At 40.6% G+C, this 26033-nt stretch overlaps 1 pseudogene; it reads right to left on the bottom strand.

Annotated features, from left to right (window-relative positions):
* Positions 1-15371: 15371 nt before the first annotated feature.
* LOC136178470 (uncharacterized) lies at positions 15372-16521 on the bottom strand (annotated as a pseudogene).
* Between the last annotated feature and the right edge of the window lie 9512 nt (positions 16522-26033).

Raw genomic sequence — 26033 nt, 5'->3', positions numbered from 1 at the left:
AGACCACAGAGACTAAATATCTTCATCCACAGCCATGAAGTTACAAAGACTAAGAAGAGAAATAAACACTTATTCCGTTTGATAAATATCAATTTCCAAATATCAATTTCCAAATCTATTGTTGATATTAAAAGTCACAAAATACTGAAATTAGTGACTTTTGATTTACAAATTACCAATTTTGTTCATGAAGAATAATAAAGGGTGTCATTGCCCAAAGAGACCACACGAGGGTGTCAGTGCTCGTCTTTGTCAAGTACTGATTTGTTTGTTGTCTCTGACATACTCCATCTGTTGTTTGTTTGTAAATGTATGCATGGTCTGGGTGGACTCTGGAACCGAATTGCCCTCAGGGATAAATAAAGTTTCTAAGTCTAAGAGGAATAAAAACAATATCAATGGGCTGAACGCATGGGGTGCCAGTTGCTTCAGGAAAAGTATTCATGGATCACCGTTTTTAGATCAGTCCCTCCTACCTCATTAGCATACAGACACTGAAATGTATAAATAAATAAATGTAGAAATTAATAAATGTAGAAATGAGTAAATATGGAAAATAAATAAATGTATAAATAAATAAATGTGGAAATAAATAAATGTATAAATAAATAAATGTGGAAATAAATAAATGTAGATATTAATAAATGTGGAAATAAATACATGTAGAAATAAATGTAATACATCTAATTATTTATGTCCCATTTATTTACCAGTTTTTATTTATTTATTCACGCATTTAATTATTTATTTATTTATTTATTCATTATTTTATTTATTTATTCCAGTATTTATTTATACATTTATTTATTAATACTTCTGTCAGATCTTGTCCTCCATACATACTAGCTGCCTGAATGATTGTCAAAAACTTCTCAATAAATCACCTCAGCTCAGAGAATTTTTTAGAAAATGTATTAAAAACTCAAACCAAAGTACCACACAAATCTTTTTTCAAAATGTTGTTTGTAATATAATACATATTCACTTTCAATATGAGCTTGCTGACTTGTTGTAGGAATAGACACATTACAGCAGAAAAGTTTTCATGGATCACCTACTCAGAATTGACAACAAACTGTATATAATCTTAGTAAGACGTTATCTGATAACCTTTAAACTATACAGGTAACAATAGACTACTTGTTTATTTTTGTGTGTCTAGTTTTCTGGTAACTCACCCGATGAATTTCTTGATGCGACACAAAAATAATTGAAAGTGAAACGAGGGTGGAGTTGAGGGTGGAACATGAGCTCCCTGATTATTTGTATATTGTCATTGGTTAAAAATGTGTCAGTCAGAGTAACTAAACTCGGACTCTGTTCTTATTGGCTGTGTCAGTTATGTCGACTACCGATTGGCTATGGAAAACAAGTCCCACCCCTTCCTGGTAGCAGCCGACAGGAAGGAGGCACTTTTACAGCAGCCGACTGTTGCTGTCGATAGGAAGAAGTTCACACACAAAATGACTTGTTTATATAAATGATGTATTCTGAACATGTAAATGACTACTTTTGAAACTGATGTATAACTGGTTTTATTAAAGTGCAAGATCTGAGCACTTTATCTTAGTCTAACACACTGATAAGCTGAATCTGTTTGTGAGGGGGAATCAAGATCAACTCTTCAGTTCCCTTAACTTGAAGAAAAGTATAACACTTATGGGATCTTATATAGTGGCTGAAAGCACACGTATAACTCCAGCAAGACATTTAGTTATAGTGATAACTCTGGACACCATGGACCACCATTTATGCCACATGGGAAGAATTCAGATCACAGAGACTAAATATCTTCATCCACAGCCATGAAGTTACAAAGACTAAGAAGAGAAATAAACACTTTTTCCGTTTGATAAATATCAATTTCCAAATCTATTGTTGATATTAAAAGTCACAAAATACTGAAATTAGTGACTTTTGATTTACAAATTACCAATTTTGTTCATTAAGAATAATAAAGGGTGTCATTGCCCAAAGAGACCACACGAGGGTGTCAGTGCTCGTCTTTGTCAAGTACTGATTTGTTTGTTGTCTCTGACATACTCCATCTGTTGTTTGTTTGTAAACGTATGCATGGTCTGGGTGGACTCTGGAACCGAATTGCCCTCAGGGATAAATAAAGTTTCTAAGTCTAAGAGGAATAAAAACAATATCAATGGGCTGAACGCATGGGGTGCCAGTTGCTTCAGGAAAAGTATTCATGGATCACCGTTTTTAGATCAGTTACTGTGATAGGATCTTAACAGGAGACTTACAGGAGGACGTTTTGTGATTTCAGTTAATGTTTACCTAAAAGGCCTACTATCTGAATTTTTTATTAGAGTTCGGTCATTAGAGTAGGTGTTGATGAGATTTGACAAAAAAATTAATGTAATCTTAGTAATATGTTATCTGATAACCTTTAAACTATACAGCTATTCTATTACCGTATTACTTGTTCATACTTTTTTGTTTTCATCAAATTAATTCACCCCATGAATTTCTTACTGCAACATAAAAATAATTCAAATAATAATAATAATAATACATTTTATTTAAAGGCGCATTTCAAAACTCTCCAGGTCACCTTACAAAGCAGAGATAAAGATAAAGATAAACTTTATTGATCCCCATGGGGGAATTTTTTGCATTACAGCAGCTCAAGAAAACAGGAATATAATTATTAAAAATAAAAATAGAAGTTAAAAATCTAACATATTTACATCAGTTAAATAAAAAAATACAATAATAGAAAATTACACGTATCTACACTTCCACTTGTGGAAAGAGTTATTGTTATTAAAAACACACACAGTGTGTAGCATTATTAAAATGAGTCATGAGGTGGTGATGCTGTTAAAGAGTCCGATTAAACAGTCTGACGGCAGATGGGATGAACGACCTGCGGTAGCGCTCTGTCTTGCAGGGTGGGTGTCTCAGTCTGCTGCTGAAGGAGCTGCTCAGAGCCCCCACAGTGTCATGCAGGGGGTGAGAGGGGTTGTCCATGATGGATGTCAGCTTCACTAACATCCTCCTCTCACCCACCTCCTCTACAGAGTCCAGAGGACAGTCCAAGACAGAACTGGCCTTCCTGACCAGTCTGTTCAGTCTCTTCCTGTCTCTCTCTGTGCTCCCTCCTCCCCAGCAGACCACTGCATAGAAAAGTGCAGACGCCACCACAGTGTCATAAAAAGTCCTGAACAGAGTCCTGCACACTCCAAAGGACCTCAGTCGTCTCAGCAGGTGAAGTCGACTTTGGCCCTTCTTGTACAGGACGTCAGTGTTGTGTGACCAGTCCAGTTTGTTGTTGAGGTGAACATCCAGGTATTTGTACGTCTCCACCATCTCAATGTCCAAGCCCTGGATGTTCACCGGTGCAGTCTGGGGTGACTTCCTGCTGAAGTCAATCACCATCTCCTTTGTCTTGCTGGCGTTGAGCTGAAGGTGGTTGAGCTCACTCCAGTCGACAAAGTCCGTGATGACCTGCCTGTATTCCTGTTCACTCCCCTTAGACACACACCCCACGATGGCTGTGTCATCGGAGAACTTCTGCAGGTGGCAGCTCCCAGAGTTGTAGCAGAAGTCCGAGGTGTACAGGGTGAACAGAAAAGGGGAGAGAACTGTCCCCTGAGGGGCCCCTGTACTGCAGACCACCATGTCAGACTCACAGTCCTGAAGCCTCACGTACTGTGGTCTGTTTGTGAGGTAGTCCGTTGTCCATGCAGCCAGGTGACAGTCCACTCCCGCCCTCTCTAGCTTCCCCCTGAGCAGTGCAGGCTGGATGGTGTTGAAGGCACTGGAGAAGTCAAAGAACATGACCCTCACAGTGCTGCCGGTGTTCTCCAGGTGAGTCCAGGAGCTCTGCAGCAGGTAGATGACGGCGTCATCCACCCCGATGTTCGGCTGGTAGGCAAACTGCAGAGGATCCAGATTTGAAGTCACCTGGGGGCGGAGGTTGTTGAGGACGATCCTCTCCATGGTCTTCATCAGGTGAGAGGTGAGGGCCACAGGTCTGAAGTGGTTAGGCTCCCTAGGGTGAGATGTCTTTGGGACTGGCACCACACAGGAAGTCTTCCACAGAGTCGGTACCCTCTCCAGTGTCAGGCTCAGGTTGAAGATGTGCAGAATAACCTCACAGAGCTGGTCTGCACAATCCTTCAGGAGTCTGGAGCTGATGCTGTCGGGACCTGTGGCCTTCCTCGCCTTGATCTTCCTCAGCTGGCTTCTCACCTGATCAGCTGTTATGGAGAGGCTGTCGGTGGAGGAGGAAGAGGAAGAGGAGGAGGAGGAGGAGGAGAGGGTTGTACGGGGGGCATCTGTGGAGGAGGAGGACAGGGCTGTTGAGGGGGGTGGCAGGGTACTCAGATGGAGTGTCTGAGAAGCGGGCTGGTCTGCGCTCTGGTGGGTGGGGGTGGGGTTGGGAGCAGAATCAAATCTATTGAAGAACAGATTTAGTTCATTTGCCCACTCCCTGTCTCCTGCTTCAGGGCCCCTCCCACGACCTCTGCTGTGACCTGAGATGTTATTCAGGCCCCTCCAGACTTCCCTTGCATTTTTATGTTGTAAATGCTCCTCCATCTTTGCCCTGTAGCTGGCTTTCCCCTCCTTGATTTTTTTCTTGAGCTCCTTCTGCACCCTCCTCAGCTGCTCTCTATCTCTGGACCAGATCGAAAAAACCCCCTCTTCTTTTCATTGGGCAGGGTTTTTACAGCTCAGGGGCCACCCAGGGTTTGTTGTTGGAGAAACACTGTATTTTTTTGGTGGGTACAGTGTTCTCAGCACAGAAGTTTATATAATCTGTGATACAGTGGGTTAAGCCGTCGATGTCCTCTCCATGTGGGCTGCCCAGCACCTCCCAGTCAGTGGTGTCGAAGCAGTCCTGCAGCGCCTCAGTGGTCTCCTTAGATCACTTCTTCACATACCTGGTTGTGGGGGGGTTGTTTTTTCACCATAGGTATGGGGAGAACAGGGTAATGTGAGACATCGGGTAATGTGAGACACCCCCTGTATCTCGGCAACGGAACACATTTGTGGTCATGTGACCATTATGTTTTCAAGCCCCTCCCATTTCCCCTTGGCCATGAAGGAGAGGACCTCATGGTGCTGTGGTAAGCATGTTTTTTTCACAAAAATATTTCTTTTGCATGTAAAAGTGAATTTTCTTGCTGTCAACTTAATCAACTGTTGTGCCAAAGCAAATTGATTCAGGTAGAAAAACGTATTTCATACATGTTGATGAACTACCAACATATAAAACCATGTGATGATGCTAGCTGAAGATTAGCCTGAATTGCTAAGAGAGGTCGTTTTTTCTAAAATTGTGGTGAGACAAATGCTGTAGTGAGACAGTGTCTCACTTTACCCCACCATGAGGCACAAGTTACGTTTAGTCTTAAACATATTTTAATGTAATATTACATTACATATGTTTTATTTTTAATGTCATAAACATTGTAGAAAAGCCATCATGCCAAGGCAATACACCAGGAAGACAACCTGGGGCAAAACACCCCTCGAGGAGATGGAGAGTGCAGCCGCTGAGGTCAAGGAAGGAAAGAAGTCTATAAGAGCAGCTGCAAGGGATAGAAATATTGACAAGTCAAGCCTCCTAACCTCACACCTGGGCTGAGTTCCTTGATCACCTGATACAGAACACTACCTGCACCCCTGACCGTCCCATGCTGCTAATCCTGGATAATCTTAAAGATCACATCTCACTCAAGGCAGTAGAAATAGCCAAGAGCAACGGTATTGTTCTGCTCACCCTCCCACCCCACACATCCCTTCGCATGCAGCCTCTCGACGTGACCGTGTATGGCCCGTTCAAGACCCAATACAGCCGAGCTCTTGATGGGTGGATGAGATCTAACCCTGGCAAAACAGTCTCCATCTACCAGATTGCAGGACTTGTGAATGAGGCCTTCATGTCAGCAGTGACACCACGCAACATCACTTCTGGATTTAGGATTTTCCCATATAACCGAGAAATTTTCCCTGATGAAGCGTTTGCACCATCCATGGTGTCAGATCGGCCAAACCCTGAGCTGCAGCCCGCCACTGCAGATGATCCGGATGGTCCACCCCCTGCAGATGATTTGGATGGTCCACCCCATGCAGATGATTTGGATGGTCCACCCCCTGCAGATGATTTGGATGGTCCACCCCCTGCAGATGATTTGGATGGTCCACCCCCTGCAGATGATTTGGATGGTCCACCCCCTGCAGATGAACCACCCGCTGCAGATAATTCACTCGCTGATGCTAATCCATCCACTGCGCATGGTCCACATGGATGTGCCTCGCCAGCTGACTCAGATGTGCCACGTGTTCCCAGCCGACTTGGATATGTGTCTCCTCGTGAAATCCTACCACTTCCCAAATGTCCCCCCAGAACACAAACCAAACGAAAGCGTGTGAAGACAGCCATCCTAACTGATACTCCTGAGAAGCAGGCAATTGAAAAGGCTTATAAAGAAAGACAAAAGAAACTGGCAGGGAAAAAGCAAAATAGCAAAGAAAAGGGAAAACCGAAAAAGAAAGCAACCAAAAAGAAAATCGTAGTTAGCAGCTCTGAGGAGAGTGATGTCCCTGTCCCACTTGATAATGTGTCTGACGAAGAGAGCTCTGAGGATGAGAGAAGTGATCCAGGAAACACAGATCTGTCCGTGGGTGACTTTGTCATAGTTAACTTTGCAACCAAACACAGGAGCGTCCGTTACATTGGCATGTTTGAGAAAGTTGAGGATGACGAAATACTTGCACAATTTCTCAGAAGAATCCAGGGAAACACGTAAGAGTGGGAGAGACCCAAGTTTGCTATAAAAGAAAATGATGTGGCACATGTTCCTAAAAGTGATGTGGTTAAGAAGCTGCCTCAACCTGAAAGGCCTGGAGGAACCACATGGAGAGAGCAACTCCTCATCTTTCCCTGTAACCTTCAGGGCTGGAATGTAGAGTAGGCCTAGTTGTAGAGTATGACAGTAGGCTGATGTTCTAATCCAGGTGGGTCTAGTCCTGAGTCCCAGGCTGTTCTAGCTGGTTCTGATTGTCCTTTGCTCTGACCCCCAGACACTAGCAGGCTCTAAGGGTCCTGTGTTCTGACCCCCAGAATGTGTTCTAATCTAACTGGTTCTATCTGTCATTTGAATGTTAATTAAAACATTTTGAATTATATTATGTTGTATTTGATTTTGCTCAGAGTTACTTTCAAGTGTTTAGAAAAAAAATGTGCTTAATTGACCAAATCCCATGATTCTGTTACTAGTCTGACATTAGTTCTGGAGTGTGTGGTTGTCAAGCTAGCTGTCAGGATTCTAACTTTTACAACATGTGTTGTTATGGTAGTTTCAGAGTGGAACAAGTAAGTGGATCAGTTTACCCCCAGCTGGCTCACTTTACCCCCTTGATTTCTCTGGTCTGTCTCAGTTTACCCCTAAGCTGGGGTAAAGTGAGACACAAGACCACTTTTTAAAAAACAATCATATTTTCACTGCCCTTCGTCCTGAATACATTCTGATAATTTCCATTGCTAGGAAACATCCTGAATTAATGGGAAATGTGTAAATTTGACTGATATATCATTTTAGCTTGCTTAGAGGGGAGCAAATGTAAAAAATGTCTCACTTTACCCCACTCTCCCTAAATGGGCTGCAGTCTCACCAGGTTGTGGTCTGAGCGCCCCAATGGGGGAGGGGTGATGATCTGTATGCATCCTTGGTGTTTGCATACAGTAAGTCCAAAGTTTTATTGTCCCTGGTATGGCAGTCAACATACTGAGTGAAAGTAGGGAGAGTGACAGACAGGGAAGCGTGATTAAAATCTCCTGAGATGAGAAGAAGAGACTGGGGGTGGGATGTCTGTAGCTGAGACACTACACTGTGGATGAGTTCACAATCTGCAGCAGCGTCTGCCGAGGGGGGGATGTAAACAGTCACCGCGATCACGTGTGAAAACTCCCTCGGCAGGTAATATGCCTCAATGCTTACAGCCAGCAGCTCCACATCCTTAGTGCAGCGCTGTTCTTTAACGGTGATGTGCCCAGAGTTACACCATCTCTCATTCACATACATCGCTATTCCCCCACCTTTCTTCTTACCGCTCTCCCTCACGCTCCGGTCCGCTCTGATGAGGTGGAAGCCGTCCAAAGTTACGAGCGTGTCCGGAGTGAGTTCATACAGCCATGTCTCCGTGAACTGCATGATGCTACACTCTCAGTACTCCCTCTGAAGCCGGGTGAGCGCCGTCAGCTCCTCCATCTTATTAGGGAGAGATCTTACATTCCCCATAATTAAAGACGGCACGGATGGTTTGTACCGTCTTTTCTTTTCCCGACTGTTATGGGTTGTGTTGTCTGTGTGTGTCTCCCCTCCCTCTCTGAGTTCCTGGACAGGTTGGTGCTCCGCCCATCTCTGGGGGAGACTGATGGAGAAGTGGAATCACCTGTGTACGCATGCCGCCGATGACTAAAAGGCACGGGGTGCAGGGGGAAGAGAGAGAGTCATATCCGTGTGCTGGGACGCAGGCTGCTGGAGTGCCAGATCGTCTCCGTTGCAGTTGTTCTAAATTTGTGTACCTTTGTGGGTGCACCTAAAGCTGGTCATTGCTTGTGTGTTTTCCTGTACAATTAAATACAGCGACTATTATTTTTGAAACCGAACTCTGGTCTCCACCTTGATTCCGGGTGAATATAAATTTGTTGTTCCCCGCATCCCCTAGAACTACGGGGAACGTAACACCGACACTTCAGCCCGGCTCTGCATCCCCTTCTCCTCCTCCGTAGTTCTGCGGGGATGTCCGGTCTTTCGGCTGCATGTATCCGAGGTTGGCACAGCGCAACCAGTTCGCGGGTGTAAACAATAGAGCCATGACTGAATGGGTCTCCCGAGGAAGTTTTAAAAAGTCCACAGAGAAAGAAAAACAACACCAATACTCCAAAAAGATGAATGTCCATGTTTGTTGTTTGGAGTTGGAGTTATTTGCAAAGTTACAGCAAATACAGATAAAAACAACAAAGTAACAACGCAACGATAAAATTAACATTAAAAACACAAAAAAACACAAATGCACAGGATTTATTAGGCCGGATGCAGAATGATCAGACTGAATATGCCAGTTTAAAAAGATATGTTTTGAGATGAGATTTGAAAATGGAAAGAGAGTCGATATTACGGATTTGTGGGAGGGAGTTCCAGAGGTGGGGGGCAGAGCGGCTGAAGGCCCTGGACCCCATGGTGGACAGGCGGGCGGGTGGTGCAGTGAGTTGAATGGAAGAAGAAGACCTGAGAATGCGAGTAGGTGTGTTGATGTGCAGGAGTTCAGAGAGGTAAAGCGGAGCGAGGTTGGGGATGGCCTTGAAGTTGAGGAGCAGAACTATGAAGGTGATGAGATGTTTAACCGGGAACGCCCTCATTACGCACTCAGAGGGCGTTCTGGTGATGATGCGAGCGGCAGAGTTCTGGACCAGTTGAAGTTTGTGGATGGACTTGAGAGGGAGACCAAAGAGAAGGGAGTTGCAGTAGTCAGTGCGGGATGTAACCAGGGTGTTGACGAGGATGGCGGTACTGTTTGGGAGTGAGGGACGGGCGGAGGCGATTAATGTTACGTAGATGGAAATAAGCAGACCGGGTGACATTATTGATGTGAGCTTGGAACAATAGTGTGCTGTCTAGGATGACACCCAGACTCTTAACCTGAGAGGAGGGAGAAACTGAGGAGCGGTCAATAGCCAGAGACAAACTGTCGAGTTTAGAGATTGTTGATTTGGTGCCGATGATGCCTGAGCTTTCTGCACTGTAACTGCATTGGGTGAGAGATGTCAATAGACTTACCTGACAGTCTACCTACGTAGGAGAAAAACATGGATCTACTTACCCATTAGGAGAATGTGATGTACCTACCCATTAGTAGCCCAGAGTCTAACCCTGTAAGAGATCCAGAGATGGTCTTCAAATCTTCATTCCAAGTCTCCTAGAGCAATAGCACGATTTACCTGCATGTTTGGTTTTGAATTTGGAAAATCTTTATTGTCCCCGAGGGGCAATTTGGCTGGTCTATGATGACGGGTGGATGTTGCTTCCACTGAGGTCAAATATTATATGTAGACCTTGTCAGAAAATTATGAAGCCATGTTTAACCTACGATCTAAACTGAAGAATAAGTGATAAGAGGAATGGAAAATAGTATGATGGTGAGAAGGAATATTCAACTGTAGCTCCTTTAACAGAAATTAAATTAAATATCTGGAGAAAAAAGCCACTTTAAATAGACAGTGCGCCCCCTTGTGGCAGCACAGACACTTTATGTTATCGTTGAACTTCAAAATTTGGTGAAGCAAAAGGTCAATCACTTACTGAAGTCTGTTGTTTTTTAAATACACAATATGAATCAAATGTTGTCTGTGAAGTCATAATTTATCATATTTAACTCATCTGATGAATAGTTTACATACAATATTTAATTACACTGAAAATACAAACATCAAATCTCCCTCTTACTTACAATATATTAAAGATACAAAAAATGCTGGTCTTTCTTCCAAGGTGAAAAATATATATATGGCAAACAGCAAAGGGCTCTTTATAACACAACTATGCAGAGAAAAACAGATAACAAAGCATTGATATTATCTACAGACTCAGTATGTCAGCTATCATTCAGCTTGTTATGCAAAGCTTACAGTACTCTGATATGTAATGTTTTTAGTACCAAATGATAAAAAGAGAGCTGCTATACCAACCACCAGGAAAGTAGCACAAAATAAATGAATAAATAAAACAACTCACCAAACACCAAACATGTTTTTCATCTTTCTTCCTCGGGCTGTCTCTTTCTGCAAAAGTAATTCCTCCGTGTACTCTGGTTCATAAAGGTTTCCTTAACCGATAACTAGTCTCCAACGTTATCGACACTTTAATGATCCTTCACGATTTGAGTTTCCTTCATTAATTGTCTTTTCTTAAAGCTGCCTAAGATGTCAGGTCGTTTACCTTAAAGTCTCTGTAGATTTGTTTCATGGTCTTCTTCCAGGACCCCTACCTGTTATATGAATCACTCATAAAACTGCTTTCCCCTTACAGTAGAGAACAGGTTTAGTGGTTATGGGGGTTGCCTCCGTTTACCGCAGTTAGCATGTTTACACAGCGGTAATTCATTTTTGGTGGTTATAGCGACAGCCCTCATTACAACATATCTTTAATAGTAATTTTTACAAATTTTTAACTTTACTTCTTTAAAGGTTATTGTAAAGTTGAAGGATTTCTGATTATATTCATTCAACCATTCCTACAACAATTTATACATTTGTATAATACACGTCTAAAAAAAGGTCCAGATATTTGGGATTAAAAAAATGCTAAAGTAGTGATAAAGAGCAAATTGTCAACCTACCTCCATCTGTTTTTAGCCGGTCAGCGCCGCCATCTTGTGGAGCCCCTGCAGAGTTGACTCAGTCAACCCAGAATTTGAATCCAGTCTCCCGTTAACTGTCGATCTATCACAAATCTATTCACATTGACTTTTGTAAAAGACTCAGTGATCATATCGATCGTGTTTAATATGATTTAGTCAAGCAGTATCTCACATTATTTTTGACTCCGGCTCACCAGAGTGACCACGCCCCCGTTTGGGTGAAAACAAGCCCTGAGAATGTATCGGCGGTAGATTAGAAAACACTGGTAGCCGTGAGATTAAACACGATTGCGAAACTTTTTGTACTTCAAACTATTTTAAAAACACAATTTAGTATCAGGTTTTCATTTACAAAGGACAAAGGAGGGTAAAAGAAGAGCTCTGTGTGTTTGGACTGAAACTAGAGAGGATTAAAGTGGTAAATTGTGGGACCGCTGTCATGTTCCTGCTAGCTTTAAGGCAGCGATCACTCTGTGACAGAAGAGAAGTCTGTTACCAGATTCTTCACACATTCATTCACTAACATATTAACAACGTTTCAACTGTCACGTCACATAAATATGTTGGTGAAAATGTCTCTAAACGAAGGAACACTACACCAAATCCTCTTACTGAAAAATAAATGTCAAAATAAAAAGTTTGCTAGCTCGATATAACACCTCGTTTCGCCCCACTCATCATTATTTACACTCACGTATGAATACAAAAGGTTTTAATATCATCCAGGTGACTTTACATCTGTTATTCTTTTCTAAATCAGCTGATAACTCAGAGTTTATGTCCCCTTTTCATTAAACTAAACGTCTGTAACCACTCCATTACAGCTATGAACACTGTTAGAAACTATTACAAATAAATATTATTTAAAAATAAAGATCCCTCTCAGGTAACACGGTTAATAATTACTCATCAGGTGTGTTTCCTCTGATGACTCGTTTGAGCAGTTTGACGGAGAGAGATTGAACAGACACTCACGTACACGGTTAATTTTATACCCTTATGATGCCGATCTCTGTTCAGAAATCTCATATTTTAAATGTTTACATCACTGGTCATCATATTTAGGCTCATACGTGCAGTTTTAAAGTACGGTTTTCATTTTTTAAGACTTTAAATCGGTAAAGACCCCAACTTGTCCGTTAACCGCCATTCATTCAGATGGAATGATTTCACCCAGAAAGGGGCGGGGCCGGCATCGTTTGGGCAAAGTACCCGGATGGGTTGCTCTCATGAACAATAAAGAACAAGGAGATAGCAAAGCTGGAGAGAGAAAGTAAGAGAGAGAATTGAGCAAAATCTTGAGCCTGGTGACACAAAATCTCCTAACATTCTGTTAATATTCTAAAATGTAATGTTAATTACGCCAGTGAAGGGAAATGTCCAGCAAGCTTTAGAAGTGATAACAGATACAGTCCACCTACAATGACATGAAGAAGGAGTAGAAAAGGTTTTATAACTGACAGATACACAACAGCTGATTCCCCTGAAAAGCTGGACTGTACAGGTAGCAGCAGGTAAGTTAAAGCCAATTAGAGCCTAGTGTATATCATTTGATTTGTGCTTAAGAGTGTTATATTCAGATTTAAATGACTGCACCATTGCTGTAAATTCTGTGTTGTCAATATATAAATGGATCATTTTACATTTAGTTTTTCACAGTTGCTTAAACACTAAATGCCATTCTCTGAACCAAATGGTCACCCATTTATTGAAACCACTCTTTCAGAAAAACCTTAAACAACTTTTCCTAGTAGGCCTAAGACACAAATTGCAAGTCTCATTCACTCTTTTTTGCAAAACTCTAAACACTTCTCACTTACTACATGATGGTGCACCTGTGAAGCATAATGGTAACAGGTGGCAGAAGTTAAACCCAATTACAGCACAGTTGTCACAGTTTACACACAACGACTAAAATCTGAACACGTGTTGCTGATGATGTAATTGAGCCAACATAAGCCATTTCAGAGTGCACACCTTAAATGAATACAATCTTAGAGTTAGATGAGGAAGAGACAATATTGCCTGTGATGTGGATGAAGACCTCTGGCCTGATCAAGCAGAAAGGCACGATGCTGAGGCTGAATGAAAAATCACACATATGCTATGCAATATGTAAACTGTGACTGAGTTTTGAAAACAATACAAGACAAAAAGACTCCTGCACAATGTCGTCTGCACTTGAGGTTGATTCTGATGATGAATCAACCTCTCACACAAGTGTGCCTGTAACTGTTTCAGAGACCACACCTCTACTAAACAGAGGTAAGCTGGTCCATTGTTTCTTTTTTCTGTAATTTGTTCCCATTACAGCGCACCTTCTAATGGGGACAAAAGGCAAAAGTCAAAGTCATCTTTATTGTCAATTTTTCCATATGTGCTGGACACACAGAAAGATCAAAAAAAGGTTTTTTTTTAGATAGATAACTTTTCTGTCCGGCACCAAAGACATGTGAAGCATGTTCTTGCTTTGGAGACAGACTGATTGAAGGCAGGTCTCTACACGTTAATGTTCAGAAGGTCTTTGCACACTGAGTCCATTTGGTCGGATGCATATTTCAAATCCGTAATCCGATAAAATAAAAGTGTCACATTATTTATCGCATAAATTTGCAATATGAGACAAAATGAAGTCATCAGGTAGTGAAGATGATATTGTGGTCATTTCAGTTGGAAAAAATAAAAACATGTGGTCCATCCCTTGCTGAAAACAAGACAATAGCAAGGAGATTTTCCCTGATTAATAACGTCCAGGTGTATTTCAGGATGTGAGAAGTCCAGTTAGACAGACTGCTGCCTTCTACTGTAACCACACATTAAAATGCAATTGATCCTGAACACTAAGACAAAAAGAGATGGAGGCAGAAACACGCAGAAAATCAAACCTGTTCTGAAAAAAATTATGATGGGAAAGTTTCTGGGTCAGTGTGCAAACATGATTTACACAACATGAGATCCTTTTTTTCAAACCAGTGGCAATTTTGGATATAAAAGAAAACAGACTTTGTGTGCAAAAAGCCTTTACTCAGAAATGTAAAACATGTTTGTAAATGTCGTGTCTCTAAAGCTACAGCTTTATGTTTCTCAGAGCCTTGTTTACAACGTGGCTACTATTGACTGATTCATTTTAACAGGACATAAAAAGTACAATTTAGAAGTCAGCTTTAAAACTAAATCATGAAAGGTAGCAGCTGATTTGTGGGATAATCACTCTGTAGATTAGATAATACTCATATATCTTCAGGTCTATTAAATGTCACATAGTAAGAGTATTACTTCCCCATGATAAAGGCAACTTCTGAAAAGGTGTTCTTTTGTTAAGATATTTTTTATTATCACAGACATAGAACAAAGAAAAACAAAACAAGTTTTACCTCAGAACATTTCTACAAAAATAAGTAAACTTGAAAAAATTAGCAAAATATTTCCTTAAAATCCTTGATGTTCATTTACGAAAAAACATATTTTACAATAAAAGACACATTTTTTTAAAATACAAAGATCATGAAACCTGAAATTACTAAAATTGTACAAACAATATTTGGACCTTGTGTTTGATTTACATCTAAACTGAATCAAGAAATCAAACAGGAATTACTTCTTAGCAGGAACAGGCCTGTTTTACTGTATACACAGGGCGCCCTCTTGTGGCAGCATCTGTCTTACAATTTTCTACAGTATATAAAACAGCAAAAGATGACACCATTTTAGTTAAATGTTAAATGTTAGATGAAGTCACCACCTGAGTCAGATCAGCTTGGGTGGCTGATTTCTCGTGGTCAGAACACATCATCAGCAACGTCGGCACTCCAACATTTTCCTCCATGCAATGACGTCGTTGTCCTAGTGTTTGGTTGAGCACTTATCCTTTTTATTAGGGCACAGGTATCATGTGTTTGTTTTACATCACATCACATCCATGAATCTCAGCAAGAACTAAGTTACTAGTGGAAGTGTCTTTGTGGCGTTCTTGGACGCCACAAAGATCAGAGGATGATACATTTGCTTTTGTATTTTTGTTTCATTTCATTTATTTCTTGTTCCTGCTTTTTCTTCAATTCCTCTCTTTCTTCTTTCAGATGTTTTTCTTTGCTTTTTGAGAGGTTTTGTAAAAGATTATACTCTTTGTCACGTCTCTCTTCTGCCTCGTGCAGATGTCTTTCTTGTCTTTGCTTCAACTCACACATTTCCTCCATGTGTTTTTCCACCAGTGCATTGAAGTCCTTCATGTATTTCTGTCTGAAATCATTGAGTTCTTCAGCTTGTTTTCTGGCCTCCACTTCAGACTTATTCTTCATTTCCTTCATTTGTTTCTTGTGGTTTTCCTCCAATTCTCTTCTCTCCTTCTCCTCCTGTTCTCTTCTGTATTTGTCCTCTTCCTTTCGTTTCTTTTCATTAATCTCTCTTTCTTTTTCGTATTCATCTTGGAGCTTCTTAAGTTTTGTTCGTTCTTCCTGTTGTCTCTGTTCATCCTCTTGTGTTCGTTTTCTTCTTTCTTTCTCCCAAGTCTCTTGTTGCTTTCTCATCTCTTCTCTAGTCTCCTCCAGCTTTTTCTCAATGGTTTCCTGTGATTCTGATTCTGATTGTATCTGTTTCTCCAAAGCTGAGAGCTTCTGTTCCCATGACTGTTTCTTAATTTCTTCCTCTCGCTCTCTTTTTCTTCTTCTCTCTTTTGCTCTCCTTTCTTTCTCTCCTCACAGTCCTTGTTGATAAGCTCTTGCTTTTCTTGGAGTTGTTTTTCTCTCAGTTGTCGCTCCTTTTCAATTTCTATCCTCTGTTCTTCTTTCGTGTTTCTTTTGAAGCTCCTCCCTCTCTCTCTTCATCTTTTCTTCCTTCTCCTGCATTTCTTTCTTTATAGCGGCTTCAGCTTCTTGCAGCATCTTGTTGGTATGGCAGCTGCCTCCATTAGTTCTCACCACTTCTTCAATCTTGGTTATCAGCTCACTGACTTGAGTTTTGTTTTTGTCATCATAGTTATCAAACATGTGGTATCTTCCTCCACATTCAGCAAGCAGCTTTTTAAAGGAATCATCACATCCCTTTTCAATGTATTCTTCAATTGACTTGTTCTCATGCTTTAATAAATCTCCTCCAGTTAAAAGTAAAATGCTGAACTTTTCAGCAAACTGAAAGCTGCTAAAACAATCACATTTATTTTCCCCGACCGTTCTGTTTAGTACGTTCAGTACACAAATCACTCACTGACTGTCTGACTGAGAGGGAGAGAGAGGAGGCGGAGCTCTGAACGAGAGCTCCAACGTGAATCACTGAACGAACTGAACGAGAGCTCCAACGTGAAACACTGAACGAACTGAACGAGAGCTCCAACGTGAATCACTGAACGAACTGAGAGGAAGAGCGAAGCTCTCGTTCAGTTCGTTCACTGAACGTACTGAGAGGGAGCGAGAGACTCAGAGCTCCCGTTCAGAATCAGTACACACAATCACTTTCACCAGTCAGTCAATGATTTGTACGATCATTAATTAATAACAATTAAGCTGGGTGTCGCGAAAATGTATGTGCTTGTTGTTATGAAGCTTTCAGTTTGCAAACATTATCATGAATGACAATGACATAACAAGTTTTTTTTAATTGCACTGTAATTTATGTTTCTCACTTTTATTTTTTATTGTTTTCATTTTATCTAATTAAAAATAATTAATAACCTAATATTTATTTGCGTACATCTTTTATTTGCGTAGTGAAACCTAAAATATGAAAAACGGGTGGTGAAAGTGATTGTGTGTACTGATTCTGAACGGGAGCTCTGAGTCTCTCTCTCCCTCTCAGTTCGTTCAGTGATTCACGTCGGAGCGTGATTCACGTCGGAGCGTGATTCACGTCGGAGCGTGATTCACGTCGGAACTCTCGTTCAGTTCGTTCACTTAACGTACTGTGAACGGGAGCTTTGAGACACGAGACGGAAGAGAGGAGAGGGCAACTGAAGTTGAGAAATGAACGACTCTTTTTAGTACGAATCGTTCATGACCGACACATCACTACAGTGCCAATGCTTGTGGGGGCTTCACAAACCTCTCCCGTCGGCACGGAATTAAAGTACCGGTCGGCGTGGAGCACTCAGTGGAGGATTGTAGTCTGGCAGTTGGGGAGGTCGTCGGGTATGATAGTTTAAGGGCTGCGTCCAGGATGAACAGAGCAGTTGTGATTTTTTTGGACTCAATTGAAAAAGTAAACTTTGTTGTTGAGCGAGGAATTGTTGTTAAAAACACGCATGTCACCGTTTTTCCTCTCACTAATCCAGCGAAAAAAATCATACTGTCTAACTTACCACCATTTATCAGTGATGAGGTGTTGGAAAGGGAGCTTTCACGTCATGGACAGATTGTGTCGGCAATGAAAATGCTCCCGTCAGGATGTAAATCCAGCAGACTGAAACATGTTGTGTCTCTCAGGAGACAACTCTACATGATCCTGAAGAATGATAGTGATGCGCTGAATGTGGTCATGAAATTTAAAGTTGGAGGGTTTGATTACACAATTTTCGCATCAACACAATCTATGAAATGTTTTGGCTGTGGGCAGGAAGGGCACCTGGTGCGGAATTGTCCAGAAAAGGCTCGTGAGCCAGAGGCAGAGGCTGCTCCGAGCAGGAGGATGAAGGGGGTGCAGAGGGGGGGAGTCAGGAGGACAGTGAAGGGGTGCAGAGGGAGACACCAGCTGAGGGGTCTGAAACACAACCGGATGGAGAGTGTGCAACCACCTCTGCTGAAGCATTTGTGAATCAGAGTCAGACTAGTGTAGAAGGAGAGGAGCTGGAACAAAGGAACATTGATGAGGTGATACATGATGTTGGGGAAAAAACAGTGGGAGGTGATGAAGATTTGTTTAAAGTGCCAAAATTAAAGAGGAAAGCACAATCTAAAGGAGCGACACCAAAGAAAATGCCTTTAATAAAGGAAAAGACAAGATTGCAAGAAAGTGATTCAGAAGACTTCCCTGACTCGGATAGTGAGCGAGAGTATTCTGATTCATCTATCCCTGATGGTCAGAAGAACAATGGTTATGATCTTGAGCAAATCTGTAGTTTCCTAGAATTAACTAAAGGAAAGAGGGATGTTAATGTGGATGATTTTTTTCCAAATCGATCTTTGTTTGTTGCCGCTTCAAAGTGGTTGATGAGAAAGAAGGGTGATACTTGTCTTAAAGACACAGAGGTGTACCGCCTCAGAAAACTGGTGCAGAAGGTAAAGACACTAATTACTAATGAAGCAAAAAAGTAAAGGGCAGGAAACAGTATGTTCTGCATATTTTTCCATTCTGTTCAATGTGTGTTTAATTATGAGTAGTTTCAAAATTTCATCTTTAAATCTTAATGGAGCAAGAGATGTTAAAAAGAGAACTATGTATTATGAACTTTTAAAAACTAAGTGCAACTCACAGTAATAATGATCATGAAGTTGAGTGGAAGAGAGAATGGGATGGAAATATCTTTTTGAGTCATAAGAGTAGTTTGAGTGCAGGCGTGGCAATTCTTTTCTCAAAGAACTTTGTGCCGGTGTCTGTAGACTCAGAGGAGGTCGTTCAGGGCAGGTTACTGAAAGTGACTGCCAGATATGACAAATCCACGCTCACTTTGTTAAATGTGTACACTCCAGTAAATCCAACTGAAAGATGTCTTTTTCTTGACAAATTAGCCAGCACCCTTTCAGGATGTGCTTCAACTGATTTTTTGATATTAGGAGGAGACTTTAATTGCACTGTTGATGATTTGGACAGCAATCATATGGAACCTAATGCTCAGTCAAGGAACATTTTGAAACGTATTATTGAAACGTATGAACTGACGGATGTGTGGCGCTCCAAACATGGGAACAATAGACAGTATTCATGGGTACATGCTAGAGATAATTACATCTCTTTAGCCAGGTTAGACAGATTTTATTGCTTTGAACAACAATTACAAATATTCAAATCTTGTTTCTTGTGTCCAGTGGGTTTTTCAGATCACTGTTTGTTAATCGAAAATGTTTTTATAAATGGAGTCAAACCAAAAAGTGCATATTGGCATTTTAATATGGTTCTAACAAATGATGGTCACTTTTTTGGAAACAATGGCAGTCTAGGAAATCTCAGTTTGCATCTTTACAGAAATGGTGGGATATTGGTAAAATACAAATTCAGCAGTTTTGTAATCAGTCCAATTTTAATGTCACAAGAGAGGTCACACAATCTATAAAACATCTAGAAACTGATATTGTGGAACTCCAGACTTTAAGTGGATCCACAGGAGATGGAGGCCACATTAAGGCACTCAAATCCAAAAAAGCTGCTTTGGCAGATCTGCTGGGGATAAGAGCACAGGGGGCATTAGTCCGATCACGTTTTCAAAATATCTCTGAAATGGATGCTCCATCCAAGTTTTTCTTCAATCTAGAAAAGAAAAATGGTCAGAATCGACTCATCCACTGTATCAGATCTGCTGATGGAAGAGATCTCACTGACTCAGCTGAAATCAGGAAAAGAGCTGTGGACTTCTTCTCAAACCTCTACAACAGTGAGTACAGAGAGAACGTGCTGATGTCAGAGCAGTTTTTGTCTGACTTACCAAAGATATCAGAAGGGGATAATGCAGACCTGTCACGCCCACTCACACTGCAAGGGCTGCAGGAGGCGCTGATGAGTATGGAAAACGGCAAAGCTCCAGGAATAGATGGTCTCCCTGTAGACTTTTACAAATGTTTTTGGTCTACTTTGGGAGACGATTTGTTAGAGGTCATAAATGACAGTGTGTCTGGAGGGAAACTACCTGTGAGCTGTCGAAGAGCGGTCCTCACTCTCCTGCCTAAAAAAGGTGACCTTTGTGAAATAAAGAACTGGAGACCAGTTGGCCAATAGATTAAGAAAAGTGATGGAGCAAGTAATACATGTTGATCAGTCATACTGCATCCCTGGCAGATCAATTAGGGACAATATATCTCTCATTAGAGATTATTTGGAAGTCTCTAGCTCGTTAGATGTCAAGTTTGGTCTGATTTCTCTTGACCAAGAGAAGGCATTTGATCGGGTGGAGCATAAGTATCTGTGGAACACTTTTGAGGCTTTTGGTTTCTCCCCCAGTTTCATTGCCTTGATGAAAACTCATCAAAAACTCCATCTTGGAGTGGTCAACTCCACTCCAAGATGGGTGGAGTTGACCTTGTCGATAGAATGATGAGTTACTATCGCATGAGTGGCTGTACAAAGAAATGGACACTGCGGATGCTAATGCACTTTACGGATCTGGCTTTAGCCAACAGCTGGCTACTGTACCGCAAAGACCTCACTGTATGTGGCACACCAAAGAAGAACATTACGCACTTCCTTAAATTTCGGCCATGACCTTCTTGGCTCAGCATGACAATGATAACTCTGACTTTTCAGAGCGGGAAGATGATCCAGACGTGTTGGTCCAAGGGAAAAAGCATCCAGTGAAGGCAGTGCCCCATGTCTCAGTCTGCAGGAGGGCTAATGCACATCTGCCAGAGGCGGTAAACGTGAAGAATGCAGCGCGCTGCAGAGCAAAAGGCTGCTCAGGGAAAACTCGAGTGCATTGTGTTACATGCAAGGTGTTCCTCTGCTTACAGGCAGATCGCAACTGTTACATATTTGTTTGCTCGTTTTAATTTATTAAGATGAGAATGACGAGGTGACAGAGTTATCTGTTAAAACACATTTTACATTTATTGTTATTTACGTCAATAAAGTTTATAAGACTGATCATTAACGATCTTTGTGTTTGGAAAATGTTCTGTTTTCTGTTTTCTCTATAATTTAGAACCTAACTTTCAGAATTCCTGAGACATCATAAAGTATCCGTGTTTGTCAAATACAGAGTTCATTATCGGATTACCAGTAAAAACAAATAATCAATAAACAATTCAATATTAAAGCTTTTTGATAGTATAAATTGTCTTATGGTTTTGAGCAAACTGCAGGTTGAGGTAGATCATGATTTTTGATCCAAAGAAACCAGACCAGAAGAAATGATGGTCGTGTTTGTGGTGTTGGTGCCTTTAAAGAGTTGTTTTAATGTTAATTATATTGTTTTTGGTGCAGTTTATTAGACGTCTGTGTTCCTCTTTTAAAGTTGAGTGTGAGATATTCTTGTGTGAGGATCCCAGTCTATTTTCCCTTTTTTGTACCCTCTCTGTGTGTTTTCCTGTTTGTCCTGTGTGTGAGTGTGTTCACCTGGAGCTGTGTGTGGACCCACACAGCTTGCCCCCAATCAATCCTGCTGCACATCTGCAATCAAGCTACACACTTTAAAAAGGTTTAAAAAAAGTGTCCAATTGACAGTGTTAGGGGTGGCTGTGGTCAGAGTCGTCGGCTCTTAACCAGAAGGTCGGTGGTTCAATCCCCAGCTCCTACAGCAACATGTCCGATGTGTCCTTGGGCAAGACACTAAACCCCAAGTTACTCCCGCTGCTTCGTCTGCAGCGCATGAATTTGTATGAATGGATTAGTTACTTCTGATGCTTTACCCAGCAGCCTCTGCCATCAGGTTGTGAATGTGTAGGTGTGACCTGCGGTGTGAAAGTACTCTGAGTAGTCACAAGACTAGAAAAGAAGATGCTCTACGGTGAGGAAGTAGCAGGAGGCAAAAATATCGGTGATTTAATATTCTACTTAAACTTTACTCTGATAACTGATTTTTTTTTTTTTTTTACCACATTTGTCATACAGCTTGAGTTTGTTTTCTGCTTATCACAACAGCAGTCAGACACAATGAGTTCGATCACTGAGGAGAGATGAGCTCCTCAGAGCTCTCCAGCAGTCTGAGTCACCTGAGTTTAACATGAATGCTGTTCTGCAAAAACCAGGTGGCAGAACCGTACAAGATGTGCATGCAGTGGACCTGCACATACTGCACACATGTTGGGTTAAAAACTACCTAACCTGGGTAGTTTTTGATTGAACTGCTGGGTCAATTTAAGAACAGCTACATGCCGGGTTATTTAAGGCTAGGGTTAGGGTTAGCCCAGCCTGTTTAGCCCAGCCTGATGGTTTATATATTCTACCCAAACTTTGGTTGTTTTGAACTATAGAACTGGTTTAATTCTACCAAATGAATTTGTTGAACATTCAGCCCAAATGTTGCTATATTTTTAATTGAAGACTGGTTCAGTATTTAACTTAATGAATAGTTATTTTCTGTGTTTTTGTTTTTTTTGTTTTTTCTTTCGTAAAACCGAAAAAAAAGAAAAGAAAATTTGAAAGGATAAATAGATAGATGGATCAATCATTATTTGTATAGCACCAAATCATTATTATTATTTATTTTTTTATCTTGAGGCGCTTACAAAAGAGCATATAAAAGACCTTAATCATTGTTCAGAGAAATGGGATAGGGAGATCTAGATATTTCTTTTGATTTGGGTAGACCAGGAGTTCCCAAACTATCAGCTAGTGAACCCCAAAATAAGAGGGCCTGAAACTGGGCTTCTCCAACCGTACGTAATACACCACCAAACACACACCTATAGGCCTATCCAAACACTGTTAACACACAAAAAACAACACACAGCTTAAAACCATAAAATTAGTTTATATAGTAATTTATTGTAAGAAAGACTAGAAGCAGAATTGAAGTCATTTCCATGGATAGACTTCAGCACTGAGTGGACAAATAAAACTTAATAAGCAGACACACAGGTGTGTTCATCTTTATGTTTGAAGAGTGTGATCGGAGCGCCCCCTTGTGGTTTTTTCTTTCAGTTGTCAGTGATGTGTTGTGTATGAGAGCAGACTTTATGATCCAGCGAGTACTTGGTTCAGCCAATGAACATTATCTGATCAAATCATTGTTTTCATCTTAAGAGAACTAAAAACAATTATCTCCTTTAATCAACTGGGAGAAAATCCACCAGCCAAACTTCATATCCTACAATTCTTACTCTGTACTTCTCTGTTGCATTTTCATTTTAGCTCCTAACATCTTCAAATAATGACGTATTATGTTAATGTTCCTAATTTTCATGTTATTGTTCTTTGATTTGAAGTTAGAATGATTGTCTCTAAATATCAGTTTGCTTTGCACACAAACAGCCCGTACAAATGTTCTTCAGAGGGACAGTTTTTGCATTTTTTAGATAGGACAGCTGAAGAGAGACGGGAAATGTTGGGAGGACAGAGTGGGGGATGACATGCAGCAAAGGGTGGAGGTCAGATTCAAACCCACAGCCACTATGATGAGGACTATAGCCTCCATACATGTAGCACGCTACATAACCGCTACGCTATCTGCGCCCCTTCAGATGGACAGTTTTTACTTTGTTACTGTGAGGATGTTTCAGAACTGCAACTGCAACACTTTTATTGTAGAGAAGTTCAAAACAGGAAAACCTTTGCACGTCCTTTTAATGAGACAGGTGTGTAGGAGAGCAACGTGTCCATCAAAAACTTAAAGGTAAACTCCTGCACACCGTCTTAACTTGCAAACAAACATTCATTGGCAACTTTTCTGAACTAGACCTCTAAGAACTGAGAGCATGTTGTGACATTTTAAATATTGTTCTTCAGTGATGTAAGCAGTGGAAATTCATTTCCTGTCACCTCAACTTTATTTGCGAGAGATGTAGTATTGTAACATAAAAGTAAACCCTCTAATAGATTACCCCACTCTGCAAACATTTTATCCAGTGTAAATTTACTCTGTTTGGAGACTGTAGTGTTGCAAAAATAGATAACTGCTGTTTATAGACATGTGTTATCCCATCACACAGATTATTAATAGTTCTGACTAACAGCTGGAAAGAGTGATTGTTGACAGCTATTATTTACAGCCTGAACAAAAGAAGACTGAAGAAAAAAATAATTTCTACTGAAATCTTTAATCACAATTTAACTCAACATTTGTGGCTTCAGGCCCATTTTCACATTTATTATACATACAGTATATCATCTTTATCACTTGTCATATAGAATTAAGAGAAAAAAACATGTTACATCAAAAACATCAAAAACAGAAATAAGAACATGTAAATATCACGTCCAGCTTGCTGAACTCATCGTCTGTCTGAAATAACAAGATTTGGCCTCACTTTTCCTGCTATCGGCCTCTTCAGACAACTTTTAAACATGAATATCAAATTCAGGAAGATTAAAATCACATATTCACTGACTAAATCAAAAACACATCAAAAGATTAACAAGTTTCTTTTTCCCTATGATGAATACAAATAGAAAAGTAAAAACATTCAAACTTGTGATTATATTTTTTTAAACATCTGTTTTCAAACTGTGATTGTACTAGAACGTCATCATCCACTACATCAACATCACTATACTGTAGCTCTATGACTGAGCAAAAACATTAAAACTACAAGGCCAAAGTATAACTAAAAACACAAGAAGAAGATTTATGTCAGAAATACACAACAAACAATGTTAGTCAGCACTTCAAGTCAGTGACATCAACATTTCTTATTTTCTGACTGTATCCAACACGTTTAGTTTTCTTGTGACACATAATTTAATCAGGACAATCAAAACTCTAAATGTGATTCAATGAATGAACCATTCAGACACAAACTCTGCAGATCATCTCTTTTTCCCCCACATGGTCTCCGTATAGTAAATCATCATTTCATCATCTTTACTGTGTGTACCAGTTATAATACAAAGAGCAACACAACAACATACAAAACAACAAACTGTTTCATTTCTCATCAAAACAAACAAAAGAAAACACATGTTGTACGTGGTCTTGAAGAACATTATCATCATTGCCATCATCATTATTGTGCACACTTGTTAAAATGGCATAAAAAATAAAACATGAACATAAAGAACATAAAAAAACAACTCAGAATTCTTCCAAAATATAAAAACAACAACATGCTCTCTGTTTTCATGTTCATCATCTGTCGTGGTCAGCTTGTCACTCATACTGACCTCACATTGTACACACCTTCTGACATTATCTTTGAAAAGAAAAGAAAGTCGTAAACACAAAAGGTAACTGAAAGAACAACAAAAACGACATGATTTGTCCTTTGAAACTCACATCAGAGCCATCGCCTTATTCATGCACTCTTAGTAAGGAAAACATATGAAACAAGTTGTTTTGCTGAAGGCCCTAACGTGTTCAGTGCCATATGATTCTGCCACTCCTTCCTCTGTTTGCACACAAAGAACAGGAGATGTGTAAATGTTTCTTGTTTAAGGATATTTGTCAGAGTTGTGCAATGTTCACGTTATGTTGAAGGCTTCTTTTAAACCTTTCAGTGCTTGTTCCTTTGTGATGCTTCTCCAGGACTCTGGAATGACAGCAGGCTTGGCTTCGTATTCTTCAGCAAATCTGTCATTGTATTTTACCAGCACATACTTCCAGTAGTCAGATGCCTGGATGGTGCGGTCAGGAGGAATGTGCCACTCTGGATAGTATGTGGTATAGTCTTTATAAGGATGGCCCTTCCCCTCAGTGTCTCTGTTTCTGAATTCTCTTTCACTGTGGACATCTGTTGTACACAGTGTTTCAGCCAACTCCTCCGTTTCTATATTTCTGTACATGCCCAGACCTTGAGGACGATGCACAGCTGCATGATGCTCCTTGTGTTCTTTGCCTCCAGCCTCACAAGGAACTTTACAGAAAGGACATTGTTGTCCACAGCCAAACACTTGCTTAAAGAGCTCATCTTGTGGTTTGG

Source organism: Labrus bergylta, unplaced genomic scaffold (assembly GCF_963930695.1).
Source record: "Labrus bergylta unplaced genomic scaffold, fLabBer1.1 SCAFFOLD_180, whole genome shotgun sequence".
In the NCBI taxonomy this organism is placed as follows: domain Eukaryota; kingdom Metazoa; phylum Chordata; class Actinopteri; order Labriformes; family Labridae; genus Labrus; species Labrus bergylta.
This window is presented reverse-complemented; position numbering and strand designations above follow the sequence as displayed.